The sequence below is a fragment of the Parus major genome, chromosome 7 (assembly GCF_001522545.3).
Source record: "Parus major isolate Abel chromosome 7, Parus_major1.1, whole genome shotgun sequence".
Classification (NCBI taxonomy): domain Eukaryota; kingdom Metazoa; phylum Chordata; class Aves; order Passeriformes; family Paridae; genus Parus; species Parus major.
The window spans coordinates 34,203,042-34,213,076 of NC_031776.1; the positions used below are offsets into that span (position 1 = coordinate 34,203,042).

Genomic DNA, 10,035 nt, shown 5'->3' on the forward strand with positions numbered 1-10,035 from the left:
TGCACTTGGATTGCTAACAACAAGCAGCCCGGTCTATCAAAAGAGAATATCATACAACCAGGAACAGCTTTTGATTTGTTCTATTCCAATAACCTGAGAAAAGTTTATGGACATGCATTGCTGGCTAGACCTCAATTTTCACCAACCTGCATACTGGTTGGAATTTATAGCTCCACATCCCCACAGTAATGTAGGTAAAATTTACAGGCTGATTATCTGCTACTTCATAGGAAGAAAATTAGAGTTGATTTTATAACTGCACAACAGATATTTGGTCTTTGATACTTTGAGCAAGGACGTGGGGTTTGGATGCTCCAATTAAAATGCCAAAAAATAAAAAAAAAAAAATTTAAGAAAAGGAGGGGGAAAAAATTGATGAACTTTATGGAGAAGGAAGCTTTCAAAATGCAATTTATATTCTTTAGAAATGTTCCCAGAGAGTAAATTAAATGTATACCCTTCTATGTAAACACTATTTGTGCAGCAGTCATGTTATAAGTTTAATAAAAAATGATGTATCACCTCTGTTTGTAAGATTTATAATTCACATGGCAGTAGTGAATCTGGGAGCCTGGCCACAATGCATTTTCTATACTTAACTCTGTTATCTACAGTATGAGGATGCTTGCAATATTGGCAAAAAGGGGCACAAGTAGTTCAGTATCTTTGCTTGACTACTTTTATTTTTTAATTTTTTTTTTTTTTATAAGGAGACATTATTAAAATTGAAAGCTTGTATCTCAAAAGGCCAGAGTTACCCATGGGGTTAATGTTCTTAGCGAGACATGTTTAGGCAAATCTATCCACTGTACTTTTATTAGCAGGTAATGAAAAGGTGTAAGTTAAAGTGTGAAAGGACTCTGTGTTTTTTGAAAACAGTACTTCAGCAAATAGCTTTATCTGGCAGAGACTCTTTGTATTGTAATTACATATAATACAAATCTTCACAATAATTCAGAGAGAGAAAATGCTAATGTGCAGGTTGTGGCAGAAACTAAACCAAAGCAATGAGATTTGCAGCTACAGCTGATTCCCCATCTCACACTGTGATTTTTAACAATTTATTTCCCCACTCCTGTCTCCACTCTCTCGCTGAACCTCAGCTACAAAAGTTATTTCTCCTCTTATTTCTGCTGTGCTCCTTCTCCCCTCAGAGTGCAAAAGAGATAAACCCCCCAAACTGTTGGTTAAAGTAGATGGGAGTTGGTAGGAGGAACAAGAAAGAATTTCTAGCAGCTAAGCAGAATTTATATTAGGAACCAACTCCTAACATCCTTTCCAGCTTTCTGCTTGCCACTGCTCCAGTTTTGAAAACATGCAAAATTTATCTGACTTACCACAACAGCTTGAAGGACCAGCTTGGATAAATATGTATTTTTGTGATCTCTATTGGTTTTGCACATATGGTATCATCTACCTGATTGATTGTAAGGGCTCCGTTGACTAAAAACTGAAGGGATTTTGGTGTATGCACTCATTCTGAAAATACATATTCATGGCAGGGCATGCCACAATCCCCTAAACGTGAAGTCACTGCCCTGCCCGGTGTCGGCGTCTCTCCCGTAATGAATCACCGGCGGATGGACCCCTGACACTTCGCCCTCCTGCAGTGGCTGCTGTCACCCTCCAGCTCCCAGCCACGTCCCTGACTCCAGCAAAAGGGCAAGGACCTGGCTGCCCTCCCCACCAGCCACCTCCCTCAAACCACAGACTTTCTGTGATGATCTCTTTTTTTCGTTATTTTTTTTTAATTTCAATTTCAACAAGGCCAAATTAATTGTTTGCGAAATGAAGAAACGGATCCTGCAGCAATCTTATCCCTCTGATAACTCCTCACAATTTGCAACAGAGTTCCCTCTAGCCTCAGCCACGGAGCAGGGTCTGCATTTCTTCTTCTAAGAGTATTTTTTTCCTCCTTCCTTTCCCACTGCCACACACTACAAGGGAGACAGACTATATGAAAAAAAACACTGTAAAATAAATAACTGCCTTCACAGGGAAATGTGTTGGGCTTTTCCCCCTCTCTTTTACATCCTTATATCTGACCCTAATCTAGATCCCACCGCCAGTGACAGAAATATTGACATCAGCCGGGAAAAGATCAGGTTTCTTTACACAGGGGACGAGTCCTGTAAACTCTGCTGTGTTGACAGAACCAGGTCCCGTGCTGGTGGGTCCTTCTGCTGGCCGAGAGAAGGTTTAAACACCATTCCTGCTCCCCTGTAGCCAAGGGAGCTTTCTCATTAACTTTAGTACCAGCATCATTACACCTCAAAAACAAATAGGGATGGATCCTGCTACAGGAAGAACACGACCTGACTCTTAGTGCCCACAACAAGATGTTTCTGTATTGCAGAGTAAAAAGAATACTACAGTCTGGCCCAAGATTAATTAAAAAACCCCTTGGAAGTTAGCTAAAAAAACCCCAAAATTTCTCCTCTGTATTTTTACAGTCAAGCTATAAACTCCTGATAAACAGAGGCCATGGTGGAAATGTTGACACAAACCTCTGCTTGGCACTGGGAGCAGGCACAAACTCCTGTTACCTGCTCTGGTGAGAGTATTCATGGGTCCGTGATGAAGTAGGGGCACTCAGGATTTGTACAGCATTTTCCTTTTTATTCTGAAACTTGCTCAAAACCCAGTCCTCCAATTTTTGGTCACAGCTTTATCTCAGAAAAGACTGAATAGGTACTTAAAATATTTTTCAAGAGAAAGAAAGAGGCGAGAGAAAGAGAAACCCCTGCCCATTCTTCTGAAATTTAAGTAGGCAGCCCTTGAAAGATCACTGAGAAAAGTCTGTATTTTCTCAGGTTTAACTAAATAATTTATGCATACTTTCACTTTGGCATGATGAAGCAATTTTAGCCTTTAAAACCCACAACTACTCAGGAGGGAAAAGGTCTGGTTCCTGCAACTTAAATAATTTAAACACCCAGGTGGAAATGTTTTCAGTGCTGCTCCTTTTTGAGACAAAGGAGGAAGACCCCAAAACTCTGGGACACTGAGAAGAAAAGGAGTGATAAAAGAGCCAGCCTCGGATATATTCAATATTGAGGGGAAATCCGGCATTGCTGGCTGGAAAAATATGACCAGCGAGATGCTCACAGTACATAAATCCGCTAGGTAGAAACGCTTAGGAAAAAAAAGTCATTGGCCTAGAGCTACAACAAACATGCTTTGCAAAAGAGCACGGCAAAAATATCCCTCTGCCCTCTAACCCAAGTCAGAAATGGTTTGTGTACGCTTAAGGGTTAGGCAGATGTTAGGGGTCACTGAAGAAGCTGTGTGAAAAACTGCACCACCAGCACCGGCTTCTGAATTTACAGAAATGAGTACGACGCTTAACTCCCAGCCCAGCAGCTCTGTGCCAGCAAGAAATGAAAACGTACCTGGGCTACTTCACTCTTTCTCACTCTTAGATGGCAGATGTGAAACTCCTAAGACACATGCAGAAATTTATCAGCTTTAAGACAGGTAAGAACAGCTCTCTGAGTCAGTGTCCATCGCCCTCATGTTGGGTTTCACTACATGTGAGCACATAGACAATGACATGATGTCCTGGGGAAGGACAGGATGCCCAGTGGGAGCTGATGGTTCTGGGGTGAAACACTTAAAAAAACTCCCAAAACCAGAAAGAAAGAGCCAACAGTGTAGGTATTGCTAGAACTAGATAACTGGTAATGATTTCACATAGTATTAAGCTCTGTTAATCAAGATGTCTCCCAGTAAATAGCATTACTGAAATGAACATTTGGCTCTGTCCCAAGGACAGACATGCCTAGGACTGCTCTCCCCTTTGGTATGTATCGACCAGAAAGTATTAGAGGGAGAGTTAGCAGTGACCCATATATCTAAAGCACCAGCATTTTCTGTTAGGGAAAAAATATCTGATTGTCCTTTCTAGCAGGCTTTAAAGCCTCTATTGTTTGGCGTGAGCCTTCAAAACATGGCAAGGAACAATGTCCCGGGGCTGGAGAGACGCCTTCTGCATGCCCATGGAGCTCTCCTTGGGTTTTGCAGAGAATTGAACTCCTGAAAGTCCGAGATCCCTTCATTGCTCGTGTTCCTCAAGGGAACGGTGGTAGAACACCAAATTAATAATGGTGCCCATCCCTCCCTGGCCGAGCTGGTCCCAATCCAGTGCTCACATGGCGTCAACATGGAGCAAACAGGAGGTGCCATGGGGAGGAGGAGGAGGAGGAGGAAGAAAAAGAGGGGAGGTCAAACCCAGCCATGCCCTCATGAGGGATTTTCCCCAGCACTCTTCACCTGTGATTTCCTTCTCCTCTGACAGACACCTGAGAAGGGAAGCGAGAAACAAGCTGTGCTCCTCCGGGTACCCCTACTACATATTTTCCATGGCCTATTTCCTTTTTTCATTTTTTCCTACCAGGTGTCTCACTCAATATATCCTGATCAATGCAAAAAAGGGCAAAATTCATGCCTTGCAGCACTAGAAATGCTGCAATTGGTGTTGAAACTGATGCTCTTTCAGCATAGATTTTTGTTGCTGTGCACATGAAGAGCTACTGGCTGCCAGCGTGTGTGTATATGAAGTAACACCACCTCCAGAGCCTGCTTCCCACCAGAATTTGAGCTTAAAATGGCTCAAAGTTTCTCCTATCTACATGTGCCTCATGGTCAGCTGAAATGTTCTTATTAGGCAGGTCCCCAACCTTATCCTCGCAGCCAAAAGGAAATGCGGAGTAGGGCATAAGAGGCTGTTGAAACCACATGTCGTGTTTGGGTTTGCTGTGTCATAATGATTTTATTCTGGTTGGGATAAGGCTTTTTGCAGCTGTTTTCCTATGGAACTGATGGCAAAGGGCAAGGACTCAGCTGATACTGAGCAAAACAGAACAGCAGCAAGAGGGGAGACGTCCCAACAGAGAAAACATATCTGTTAAAAATGCATTATTTGTGTTGTTTTAAGTGTGCAAACTTCAGAAGCATTACCTGTGGTTAAGAGGTAAAAGAAGGGATGTGGAATGAGGCTTTGAACCTCAAGCCTTCAAGTATTTTCCCTTTCTTTTGACCTTCTGTATTTTCCCTTTTCTAAAGAGTGGTATTAATAGCAGCACTCCAGACACCACCTCCCCTGCAGGAAAGTGTGGGTGTCCTGGGTGTTTCTGGGTAGCACCTTTCTGCTACCAGAGGAAAGAAACTCTCCTTTCCCTGATTCCCTCACAGGTGGGACTCCTACCTGGACAGGCAGGACGGCCTCATCCTCTAATTAATGTGTTAAAAAGTACAGCAGTTATCCCGTGGATGTGGCACCTCCTGCACTAAGTACCTGCCCCAAACCCCCAGCTCGTTGCTTTGGGATAGGAACATGCTTTGGGTGCCACTGAGTGGGTTCAAGTTTCTGCCAGTGCATACCTCGAGGTCAAAAGAGAAAATGAATTTTTAACATAAAAGCTCTGACTTGAAATTAAAAGTTATTTCCTCTTTCAATGCAATACTGAAGCACAACCCATTTCAGGATCGCATTTCATGGGAGAAAGTTAAACTTTCAAGGTTAATATTGTTTCTGAACAAAGTATATATCAGTATTTTTGGAGGCCTTTCTGCTGACTTATGTCTTGCACCCGTGAGTCTCGATGGGAACTGGAGACCTTGTGTTTGCAAACCTGTGCAATTTTGGGCACTAGAATAACCATTATATCAACACCAGGAACAAAGAAAGCTCAGGGACTGTGTGAAACTCCTCTCACAACAACCCAAAAAATAAAGAGGCAGCCCATTTGGCACCGAGCTCCCTGAGGAAACTGTGTGAACCCGAGGTGAAAGGCCTTTTCTTCTATTCCCAGGCTGCTAAACCATCTAGCTCTCCTCATTCATTACCTCGAGTTAAGCTTTGCAAGCTTACAGTAAACCTGGGAGAGCTCAGGTTTTGTACAGAGGAATTTCACATTAGTGATTCGTTTCCCCCGCCTCCAGCCTGTTCCCCTGAATCTTCAAACAGAACACCTGATATAAACCTAAAATCCTAATCTAGCCTGAAGTGCATTAATAGGAGCTTTGATTTTTCTGTTTAAAAAAGAAGAGAATTAGCTCCATAATCCTACTAGTTATACTTCTAACAATATTATTTTAAGACAATTAATTCATATTTAAAAATAATGAAATTACTAGCACAAGACACTAAACTTCTTTTAGTATATTAAATTGGGCAGATTGCTTCTCTCCTTCTAATTATGAATGTAGCAGTTACAAAAGAAACTGTCATTTTGATAGAGTAAAAGACAATCTGTCTGCCAAAAGTGTCCAACCATAATTCTAAAAAAAAAGTCATCTGCATCAAGAACATGCTACTTTGTTTGATGTACTGTCTTATTGGAAACCTAATTTGCTTTCAACCTCTGAGACAACACATAACATAAGTTTGTGTGACTAATTTTCTTGGAAATATGAGTAATTAGAATAAGGGACCATTTCCATCGCAGGAATGGGTAGCTTGCAAAATCCGAAATAAAGACACTTTAAGTCTCTTTCTTTTCCCTTTCAGCCGTGTGTTCCTGAAGGGAGAGGGATGGCTTTGCACAGTGGAACGTAAGCTCACATGTAAATCGTGAACTACTGCAAAGTACGGAGAGGTTTATTACCTGAGGTGAGCACTCCCAGAGCTCCTGGAGTATAACAGCATTAGCCGTATGTTCTAACCGAGTCATAAAAATCAATAAACAGGAACCCCCCACCTGTGCTATGGCCCCAGTGTTAAGTTTTATACACGTAGTAATAGTGCATATCAATTTTCACCACCCTTCCTACGCTAGCTATTACAAGGCGTACAACCACCGGAGGGACTGCGAGAGCAGTGCCATTCATCCCACGGAGTTGTCCAGATGCCAGCTCCATTGCATCATTGTCAATTTTATTCTATCTACAACTGGACAAGGCTGCAGCCCCGGCTCCTATCCACCCACTCAACCCCGCAACAATTGCAAACTCTGTTCGGCTGGTTAAAGAGTTTACAAGCCAGCTGAAAGAAAACAGAACAGTTGCATATTAATGCACCCAACCCCTGAAAGATCACATAATGGAGCGGGAGAAACGTGTAACTGCAACCAATATGGGATCTTGTCCAGCTGCCGCAGCCTGTGGATCAGTGACCGGGTTTTTAAATAAATTAATGATAAGCATCCATATGCAGCTGCGCCAGGTTTCAGCTGCAACTGGTTGTGTTGCTGGAGGCTCCTTAGTTGCCCAGAGGTATGGGAAGCATGGGTCGTCAAAGCTACTGGATGCTAAAAATCAAACAGCCCTACAGATGTGGTAGCTCTGCCAGGTTGCAAAAATAACCACTAAATCACGCTTATCTTATAATTAGAAAGAATGCCCTTGATAAGGCAGGGAGGAGTATGAGAATAAACCTTTGCCACGTACTTTCCACTATTCATTAATCTATGGAAATAAGAGTGGCAGGTTTATGTAAGTATCATGGAGTCCAGGAAAGTTGGTTGCTTCTTGTTTTCCAATCAGGACCAAAAATAAAACCAAAAAACAAACCAAAAAAACCCCACAAAACTTTGAGGAATATTTCATTCTACAGGCATCCTTTAAAAGTGTCAGGCTTTCTAATTACAGCCCCAAAATGACCACTGAAGCCTTTAGCAAGTAATGAGAAGCACTTGAGGATGAAGGCTTTGATTCTGAAATAAGTCTGACCTAAGAGTAGTCTCCCTTTATGAAGCTGTGGTAGCTTCAGTTTTAATAGGCAAGAAGGAAAGAAAAAATAGGGGAAAAAAAAAAAACAACCCAGCACTTGACGATGACCCTTTCTCCCCTCCCCAACAAAAAGACAAGGAGTTTTATCTGCCTGAGGTTGCCTCTGATAGTGCTTATGGTCCGGAAGTACCACTCATGGGCACTTAAAGCAGCATCACTCAGAAGCATAAAAATAGAATAAAGTTGTACAGCAAATGAGAAATTATGATATAACTCAAGTGTTGTGACACGAAACAAGCAAAACAAACACTCCCAACATTCCCTGGAACTGATAAAAATCTATCTGAAATTAGTAGTGCCATCAAGGTGCTGCTTAGGCTGAAGAAGTGCCTTTAAAAGCTCTCTGCAGTGAGAGTCAGGACTGCTTTGTGGTGAAGTTAACCATTTTAGGCAATGGGAAGAAAGTAAGACCATTGTAGTTGTGAACAGCTGGCATACAATAGATAATTTAAGGGAAAGTGACCCTCATGTATAATTTTTAACTGAAGAACTGTCAAGCCCCATTAGTTCCAATAGGGCCTGGTAGCACCGAGGTAGGTTTATAGGGGCTTTGTATGAGAAGAGTTTCCAGCAGAGAAGCAAAAAAAAAAAAAATCATTTTAAGGAACTTTGTGGATTCAGAATTAGTTCCTTTTTTTTTTTTTTTTTTTTTTAATCTTAGCTGCTGTTTGAGACAATGACATCTCTGCTTTCCTTTCAGAGGGGAACCCAGAAAACAGTAGAAGTATATTTTGGAGCCTGTTTAACCAATTACTGCTGCTTGAAACAACAGCATCTCTGCTTTTCTTTTCAGAAGAGAACCCAGAAAATGGTAAAAACATATTTTGGAGCCAGTTTTGCCATGTTCTGAGCCACATGTGCTGATAATGCTGAGGAATTCTGAGAGACACCCATTAAATGTGGAAACCGTGCTGTTAAATCTACGTCACCACCTTGGCCAGTGAATAAAAAGGCAAGTAAAAGAGCAAGGAAAGAAAGCAGGACTCCTTAAATAAGTGCAAATAATGAAGGGTAGAACCTGAGTAGAACATAAAAAGTGAGCAAGTTAGGTAAAATAAAGCTCCGGCACCGCTTCTGCAGACGTATTTTAGAGGCCAGTCCAACATTATAAACAATTGCTATAAAACCTGAAAGGTCCAGGTGTCGCTAAGTCATGTTTACTTTATGGCTTTCACTTTGCTATTTGGCAGAACTTCTAAGGACGCACTGAGTGATGTTGCCCTTAACTTAAAGCGCTATAACTTTCTTGCCCAAACTTAAAAGAGATACTGTAAAATTATTTAGCAACTTCCTGGGCCATAAACCCAGGGCCCTCTCCTGAGTGTCAGTCAGCCCCGCTTTAAATGCTGCAGTTTGATGGTGGGTGTGTGGTGGGTCTTGGGGACCCAATGGGAATTGGGGTAAAGAGGGGGAAGACTGAGCAAGTTCCTGTCCTCCTTCAAAGGGCTCAAGCTCTAGGCAGCCTTGGGCCTTCTGCATCCTTGAAGGTGTGGGGAAAATCAGGGAAAAAAGCAGTAAATGCAGACAAAGATTTGGGCTTTTCTCCTTTCCTTGTGGAGTTCTTCCTTGGGGAAAGTGGTGTGGCAGGAAGGTGTGGGTTTGGGAGAAGTTATCTCCCTGCACTGCTGGGGTCCCACCATGCTTTCCGTAGGAACCAAGGGTGGGTGAGTGCCACAAAACCACAATGCTGTCATAGCTGAGGTCAATGTTGGGTTTAAAGTAAATAAGATTAGCCAAGTCTGGCCTTAACGAGTTGACTTAAGGCCTATATATTAAAAAAAAATAAAAAAAATGTCATTTAAAGAAATGATAAAAGAATCATTCTTTTACTCTACTCAGATAATATGACAATAAAGCCAGGAGTTATAGGTACTGCAGATTGTCCTTTACTAGACACTCTATTACATGTAGTCATTAGGCCAGCTATAAAAAGAAGGTTTAAATACTAATGTATTTTTTAATTTGTTTTATACCCTAAACAAGCAATCAATGTACATTAATAAACATAATTGTTTTTTTGGCATTTGTCCATTCATTTGGTCTACCTTGTCAGCTCCGGCAAACACATCAGCAAAATTCAGTAACCACAATACACAAGAAGGAAACACCAATGAGGCCATCTCAAATATGCAGAATGTATTGAATTACTTTTCTGCTCCACTATTGACAGACTGAAACCCCCAAAGTTGACCATAACTGTCCTCCTGTCCATCTTAAACAATGACTTTGACAGGTTTTTGTCCACAAATACAGCTTTGGAGTGCTGTTGCAAAGAGCCTTTAACGAGGTGGTAAATATGTTTAC

The 10,035-nt window shown here is 41.7% G+C and overlaps 1 protein-coding gene across 2 annotated transcripts in view; it reads right to left on the reverse strand.

The window, feature by feature from the left end:
• The window catches only part of ZEB2 (zinc finger E-box binding homeobox 2), a 114,734-nt gene that overhangs the window by 58,946 nt on the left and 45,753 nt on the right, over positions 1–10,035 (reverse strand). The gene's annotated exons all lie outside the window — the stretch shown is intronic.